Source organism: Prionailurus viverrinus, chromosome C1 (assembly GCF_022837055.1).
Source record: "Prionailurus viverrinus isolate Anna chromosome C1, UM_Priviv_1.0, whole genome shotgun sequence".
NCBI classification, from domain to species: domain Eukaryota; kingdom Metazoa; phylum Chordata; class Mammalia; order Carnivora; family Felidae; genus Prionailurus; species Prionailurus viverrinus.
The window spans coordinates 143,149,105-143,157,810 of record NC_062568.1 but is presented as its reverse complement, the minus strand read 5'-3'; the positions used below and the strand labels follow the sequence as shown (position 1 = coordinate 143,157,810).

At 39.8% G+C, this 8,706-nt stretch overlaps 1 pseudogene; it reads left to right on the top strand.

Annotated features, from left to right (window-relative positions):
• The first annotated feature begins 6,952 nt into the window (after positions 1 to 6,952).
• Positions 6,953 to 8,046, top strand: LOC125173738 (diamine acetyltransferase 1-like; annotated as a pseudogene).
• The last annotated feature ends 660 nt before the right edge of the window (positions 8,047 to 8,706 follow it).

Below are 8,706 nucleotides of genomic sequence, written 5' to 3'. Positions count from 1 at the left end.
ATCAAATAAATCAACTTTTTTATTATTTTTCTGATTTCTGAATAGTTATTTTTAATGTTACTATTGCAATAGTTTCAGGGTGCCACAAACCATGCCCATATAAAATGGCAGACAACCCATAATATTGTGTGTGTTCTGACTGAACCCAGTGGTTTTTGCCATGTCTCTGTCCCTCTGCTTGGGCATCCCTATTCCCTGAGACACAACAACATTTAAATTAGGCCAATTAATAACTCTACAATGGCCTCTAAGTGTTCAAGTGAAAGGAAGAGTCACATATCTCTCACTTTGAATCAAAAGGTAGAAATGATTAAGCTTAGTGAGGAAGGCATGTCAAAGCTGAGACAGGCCAAAAGCTAAACTTTTTGTGCCAAACAGCCAAGTTGTGAAAGCAAAAAGTTCTTGAAAGAAATTAAAAGTGCTACGCCAGTAAGCACATGAATTTTAAGAAAGTAAAAATTGTAAGAAAGTAAAAATTATAAGAAAGTAAAAGCCATATTGCTGATATGGAGAAAGCATTAATGGTCTAGATGGAAGATCAAACCAGCCAAAATTCCCTTAAGCCATAGTCTAATCCAGGGAGAAAGTCCTTAACTCTTCAATTCTTTGAAAGCTGGGAGAGGTGAGGAAGCTGCAAAAGAGAAGTTTGAAGCAGCAGCAGTTGGTTCATGAGTTTTAAGGGAAAAAAAACCTTTCTCCATAACATAAAAGTGCAAGGTGAAGCAAGAAGTGCTGATGTAGAAGCTGCAGCAAGTTATCCAGAAGATCTAGCTAAGATAATTAATGAAGGTGGCTACACTAAACAATAGATTTTCAAGATTGACAATACAGCCTTTATTGGAAGAAGGCTGTTATCTAAGATTGGAAGAAGATGTTATCTAAGGAATTCCATAGCTAGAAAAGAAGTCAGTCAATTTCTGACTTCAAAGCTTCATAGGACAGACAAAGTCTCTTGTTAAGGACTAAAATAGCTGGTGACTTTAAGCTGAAGCCAATTCTCATTCACCATTATGAAAATTCTAGGGCCCTTGAGAATTATGCTAAACCTGGAAGAGGGGGCCATGATGCTGGAGCAGCATGGAACTTCTTTTTTTGCCTCTCTTATTTCTGAACTGCAGCTAGATCAACACCAAACTATCTTGCACACCTGGAAAACTGATTTGAGGATTAACACAACAATCTGCACAACTTGAACCACAGAACTTGGCAGTTACATGGCATGGAGAGATGAACTGGGGGGAGACAGAAGCCACAGAGGGTAGGGAGCTGTTTTTTCTTGTGGAGAGAGGACAGAGACAGGGGAGAGTACAGGAAAAGCACTCCCCCCCAACCCCCAAAAGCAGATGGAGAGAAGGAGAAAGAGTGGACTGAACAAAAAAGAGAAAAAGGGACTGCAAGCCAAAAAAAAAAAGGGGGAGGGGGGTGGGGGGAGAAAGTAGAAAGAGGGCTTATATACCATTAAGTCTCTATAAACAGGGGAGAACAGAGTCTGAAACTCTGCAGTTCAATACCTGGCGGAGCTCTGGTGGGAAGGGCAAATCCCCAGGAGCAGAGAGCAAGATCCGAGAGGTCCTCAGGGAACATGGGGAGAGGTGATTCCCCTGCTGGGAGGACAGTTGGTAGAAGCTGTGTGGCCTCCCCACAGGCAAAGGTCCCAGCAGACCCTGGAGAGCAGCCACATTCGCTGGTGTTGGAACAAGGACATTAAGGGTGAAGCCTGGCACCAGGTGTGTGTTGTGATTTACCATAATCCCTGAAATGCTGCTGCTACATGATCATGAAAACTTTTTCTGGGGTGGGCTGGCACCCAGCTGCAGTCTCTGGGCATCTGCAGCAGTTACAGGTGCATGAACATTCCAGGGGGCGGGCTGGCACCCGGCCATTGCTCAGCGAGACCATCCCCCAGAGGGTTTGAGTGGGTCAAAGCCGCAGTCCCTCAGAAGTGAGGGGTTTGGAAACAGCCCCATCTGAGATAAAACTCTGGAGGGAGGTGCCCCTGGTGGCTGACGGCTTTGTCATGGACTCTGTAGAAGTGGGGAGTGGACAGAAGCCAGAGACAAAGGAAGGGTGCATGATTGCCAGTCAGTGAGAGCACAGAATTCTGATACTAGAGACTAGGTAGCTGGGTGACACTATTTTCACCCCTCCTGCATAAGGGCATATATGCCTACATGTGTCACCCCAGTAAACTAAGCAGTGCCATCTAGTGGAGAACAGAGCCATTACACCAAGCCCTGCCCAACTGGGCCAACCGCACTCTAGAGGAACACCACAAATCTCTCCACCTGCTTAGTTTACAGATTATAAAGTGCTTCATAGTTTGACTTCTAGGGGAAAATGGATGTAATTTCAATCGTATTTCATTCTGTTCGCTGGTCCCTCTATTCTTTTTTTTTTCTTTTTCTTTTCTTATTCTTGAATACAGAAAGAAAAAAATTATTTTTATTATCCGTTTTTATAAAAAAGATTTTTCTTTAATTTTTTTTTTTTTACTTTTTTGTAAATTTTTGAAATTCTATTTTACTTTCATCATTTCACTTTATTCTATTTTATTGTATTCTTTTTTTTAATTTTCGTTTTCCTTTTTTTCCCTTTTCTTTTAGATCTATTACGTCAAACTTCTTTCAACAACCAGACCTAAATATACCTAATATCTAACATCCTTTATTTGATTTTTTGTGTGTGCTGTTTTTAAGTTTTTAATTTTAATTTTTTTATTTTTTTATTTTATTAATCCTTTTTTTTCCTTCAAAATGAAGAAACAAAGGAATTCACCCCAAAAGAAAGAACAGGAAGAAATGACAGCCAGGGACTTAATACAGATACAAGCAAGATGTCTGAACCAGAATTTAGAATCTCGACAAGAAGAATACTAACTGGGGTTGTAAAAAGCATAGAATTCCTTTCTGCAGAGATAAAAGAAGTAAAATCTAGTCAGGATGAAATAAAAAAATGCTATAACTGAGCTGCAATCTTGAATGGTTCCCATGGCAGCAAGGATGGATGAAGCAGATCAGCGAATCAGCAATACAGAGGACAAACTTATGGAGAATAATGAAGCAGGAAAAAAAGAGGGAAACTGAGGCAAAAGAGCATGATATAAGAATTAGAGAACTCAGTGACTCATTAAAAAGGAATAAAATCTAAATCTTAGGGGTCCCAGAAGATGAAGAGAGACAGAAAGGGGTAGAATGGTTATGTGAGCAAATCATAGCAGAAAACTTTCCTAACCTGGGGAAAGACACAGGCATTGAAATCCAGGAAGCACAAAGAACTCCCATCAGATTCAACAGGACAAACTTATGGAGAATAATGAAGCAGGAAAAAAAGAGGGAAACTGAGGCAAAAGAGCATGATATAAGAATTAGAGAACTCAGTGATTCATTAAAAAGGAATAGGGGCGCCTGGGTGGCTCAGTCGGTTGAGTGTCCGACTTCGGCTCAGGTCATGATCTTGCACTCCGTGAGTTCAAGCCCCGCATGGGCTCTGTGCTGACAGCTCAGAGCCTGGAACCTGTTTCAGATTCTGTGTCTCCCTCTCTCTCTGGCCCTCCCCCCGTTCATGCTCTGTCTCTCTCTGTCTCAAAAATAAATAAATGTTTTAAATAAATAAATAAATAGGAATAACATCTGAATCTTAGGGGTCCCAGAAGATGAAGAGAGAGAGAGAAAGGGGTAGAAGGGTTATGTGAGCAAATCATAGCAGAAAACTTTCCTAACCTGGGGAAAGACACAGGCATCGAAATCCAGGAAGCACAGAGAACTCCCATCAGATTCAACAAAAACCGGCCATCAACAAGGCATATCATAGTCAAATTCACAAAATACTCAGGCAAGGAAAGAATCACGAAAGCAGCAAGGAAAAAAAAGTCCTTAACCTACAAGGGAAGACAGATCAGGTTTGCAGCAGACCTATCCACAGAAACTTGGCAGGCCAGAAAGGAGTGGCAGAATGTATTCAATGTGCTGAATCAGAAAAATATGCAGCCAAGAATTCTTTATCCAGAAAGACTGTCATTCAAAATAGGAGAGATAAAAAGTTTCCCAGACAAACAAAAATTAAAGGAATTTGTGACAACTAAACCAGCCTTGCAAGAAAGTTTAAAGGGTACACTCCGAGGGGAGAAAAAAAAAGGAAAAAAAAATTCCAAAAGCAACAAAGACTAAAAGGACCAAGAACACCACCAGAAACTCCAACTCTATAGGCAACATAATGTCAATAAATTAATATCTTTCAGTACTCTAAGCGTCAATGGACTCAATGCTCCAATCAAAAGAAATAGGGTAACAGAATGGATACGAAAACAAGATCCATCTATATGCTGTTTACAAGAGACCCATTTTAGACATAAAGACACCTTCAGATTGAAAATAAGGGGATAGAGAACCATCTAACATGCTAATGGTCACCAAAACAAAGCTGGAGTAGCCATACTTATATCAGACAATCTAGATTTTAAAATAAAGACTGTAACAGATGAAGAAGGGCATTATATCATAATTACGGGGTCTTCCCACCAAGAGCTAACAATTGTAAACATTTATGCTCCAAACATGGAAGAACCCAAATATATAAATCAATTAATCACAAACATACAGAAACTCATTGATAATAATACCACAATAGTAGGGGACTTCAACACCCCCACTTACAGCAATGGACAGATCATAGAAACAGAAAATAATCAAGGAAACAATGGCTTTGAATGACACACTGTACTGGGTGGACTTACCAGATATATTCAAAACATTTCATCCTAAAGCAACAGAATACAATAAACATTCTACTTGAGTGCACATGGAACATTCTCCAGAATAGATCACATACCAGGACACAAATCAGCCCTCAAGAAGTACAGAAAGATCGAGATCATACTGTGCATATTTTCAGACCACAACACTATGAAACCTGAAATCAACCACAAGAAAAAATTTGCAAAGATAACAAATACTTAGAGACTAAAGAACATCCTATTAAAGAATAAATGGGCTAAACAAGAAGTTAAAAAGAGGAAATTAAAAATTACGTGGAAGCCAATGAAAATAACACCACAGTCCAAAACCTCTGGGATGCAGCAAAGGCAGTCATAAGAGGGAAGTACATAGCAATCCAAGCCTTCCTTAAAAAGGAAGAAAGGTCTCAGATACACAACCTAACTTTACACCTTAAAGAGCTGGAAAAAGAACAGCAAATAAAACCCAGGGGGCACCTGAGTGGCTCAGTCAGTTAAGCTCCCAACTTCACTCAGGTCATGATCTCGCATTTCATGGGTTTGAGCCCTGCATCAGTCTCTGGGCTGGCAGCTGGGAGCCTGGAGCCTGCTTCAGATTCTGTGTTTCCCTTTCTCTTCCCCTCACCCACCCTCCCTCCCTCTCTCTTTCTCTCTCTCTCAAAAATAAACATTTAAAAATTAAAAAAAAAACAAAACAGCAGAAGACAGGAAATAAAGATTAGAGCAGAAATCAATGCTATCGAAATCAAAAAAACAGAACAGATCAATAAAACCAGGAGCTGGTTCTTTGAAAGAATTAACAAAATTGATAAATCCTTAGTCAGTTTGAACAAAAAGAAAAAGGAAAGCCCCAAATAAATAAAATCAAGAATGAAAGAGAGATCACAACCAATGCTGCAGAAATAAATAAGAGAATTAATTTGCAGAAATTAATAAGAGAATATTATGAGCAATTATACACCAATAAAATAGGCAATCTGGAAGAAATGGTCAAATTCCAAGAAACATATAAACTACCAAAACTAAAACAGGAAGAAATAGAAAATTTGAACAGACCCATAACCAGTAAGGAAATCAAATTAGTAATCAAAAATCTCCCAAAAAACAAGAGTCCAGGGTTGGATAGCTTTCCAGGGAAATTCTACCAACATTTAAAGAAGAGTTAACACCTACACTTTTGAAGCTATTCCAAAAAATAGAAATGGAAGGAAAACTTCCAAACTCATTCTATGAAGCCAGCATTACCTTGATTCCAAAACCAAAGATCCCTCTAAAAAGGAAAACTACAGGTCAATTTCCCTGATGAACACGGATGCAAAAATCCTCAACAAGATACTAAACAAACAGATCCAACAATACATTAAAAGAAGTATTCACCATGACCAAGTGGGATTTAGACCTGGAATGCAGAGTGGGTTCAATATCCTCAAAACAATCAATGTGATACATCACATCAATAAAAGAAAGGACAAGAGGGGCGCCTGGGTGGCGCAGTCGGTTAAGCGTCCGACTTCAGCCAGGTCATGATCTCGCGGTCCGTGAGTTCGAGCCCCGCGTCAGGCTCTGGGCTGATGGCTCAGAGCCTGGAGCCTGTTTCCGATTCTGTGTCTCCCTCTCTCTCTGTCCCTCCCCCGTTCATGCTCTGTCTCTCTCTGTCCCAAAAATAAATAAACGTTGAAAAAAAAAATTAAAAAAAAAGGACAAGAACCACATGATCCTCTCGATAGATGCAGAGAAAGCATTTGACAAAACATAGCATCCTTTCTTGATAAAAACCCTCAAGACTGTAGGAATAGAAGGATCGTACCTCAAGATCATAAAAGCCATATATGAAAGACCCACCGCTAATATCATCCTCAATGGACAAAAAAAAACTGAGAGCTTTCCCCCTAAAGTCAAGAACACGACAGGGATATCCACTCTTACCACTGTTATTCAACATAGTATTGGAAGTCCCAGCCTCAGCAATCAGACAACACAAATGAATAAAAGGCATCCAAATTGGCCAGGAGGAATTCAAACTTTCACTCTTCATGTCTGACATACTGTATGTGGAAAACCCAAAAGACTCCACCAAAAAGCTGTTAGAACTGATCCATGAATTCAGCCAAGTCACAGGATATAAAATCAATGCACAGAAATTAGTTGATTTCTATACACCAATAATGAAGCAACAGAAAGAGAAATCAAGGAGTCGATCCCATTTACAATTGCACAAAAGCTATAAAATATGTAGGAATAAACCTAACTGAAGAGGTGAGTTGCAGCGCTAGTCGCGGTGGGATGAAGCTTTTTCATCACTTGCAAAGGTTCGCCGGGTCATGGTGCCAGCCTGACTGAGAAAAGGATGCTCCCGGAAGATGAATGCGGAACCACCTCCTCCTGCTGTTCAAGTACAGGGGCCTGGTCCGCAAAGGGAAGAAAAGCAAAAGACAAAAATGGCTAAATTCGTGATCCGCCTGGCCACTGACGCAGACTGCAGTGACATCCTGCGGCTGATCAAGGAACTGGCCAAATACGAATATATGGAAGAGCAAGTAATATTAACTGAAAAAGATCTACTAGAGGATGGTTTCAGAGAGCACCCTTTCTACCACTGCCTGGTTGCAGAAGTGCCCAAGGAGCACTGGTCTCCGGAAGGACACTTGTTGGTTTCGCCATGTGCTACTTTACCTATGACCCGTGGATTGGCAAACTGTTGCATCTTGAGGACTTCTTCGGAATGAGTGATTATAGAGGCTTTGGCATAGGATCAGAAATTCTGAAGAACCTAAGCCAGGTTGCCGTGAAATGACGCTGCAGCAGCATGCACTTCTTGGTAGCTAAATGGAATGAACCATTGATCAACTTCTACAAAAAAAGAGGTGCTTCTGATCTGTCCAGCGAAGAGGGATGGAAACTCTTCAAGATCGACAAGGAGTATTTTTGACTAAAGATGGCAGCAGAGGAGTGAGGAGTGCTGGTGCAGAAAATGACAGCTGCCATTCTATTTTAGATTAAATTCTCAACTGATCTTGCTTTCTATCCTGTTTGTAGTCGAATAATAGAATGAACACCCATTCCAAAGCTTTATTATCAGTGGTGGTGTTGCATGTTTGAAATGCGGTCTGTTTAAGATGGCAATCCTGTATGCAGTTTGGAGTCAGATTTCTCCTTGAACATCTTTTGATAAACAGCAAGGTGGTATGATCTTAATGTATAAGAAAAAAACTTAATTCTTGTGAGTCATTTAAATATGTACAATGTATATGCTGGTACTTAGAGTTTTTGATTCTTTTTTAATAAACTACCATTTGTTTAAAAAAAAGAGGTGAAAAATCTATACACTGAAAACTACAGAAATCTTATAAAAGAAATTGAAGGCGGCACAAAAAAAATGGAAAAATATTCCAAGCTTATGGATTGGAAGAACAAATTTTGTTAAAATGTCAATACTACCCAAAGAAATCTACATATTCAATGCAATTCCTATCAAAATAACACCAGCATTCTTCACAGAGCTAGAACAAACAATCCTAAAATTTGTATGGAACCAGAAAAGACCCTGAATAACCAAACTAATCCTGAAAAAGATAACTAAAGCTGGAGGCATCACAATCCTGGACTTCAAGCTGTATTACAAAGCTGTAATCATCAAGACAATATGGTACTGGCACAAAAACAGACACATAGATCAGTAGAATAGAGAACCCAGAAATGGACCCACAAACACATGGCCAACTAATCTCTGACAAAGCAGGAAAGAATATCCAGTGGAATAAAGATAGTCTCTCCAGCAAGTGGTGCTGGGAAAACTGGACAGCAACATGCAGGAAAATGAACCTGGACCATTTTTTGCACCATACACAAAAGAAACTCAAAATGGATGAAAGACCTAAACATAAGACAGGAAGTCATCAAAATCCTAGAGGCGAAAGCAGGCAAAAACCTCTTTGACCTTGGCCACAGCAACTTCTTATTCAACACGTCTCCAG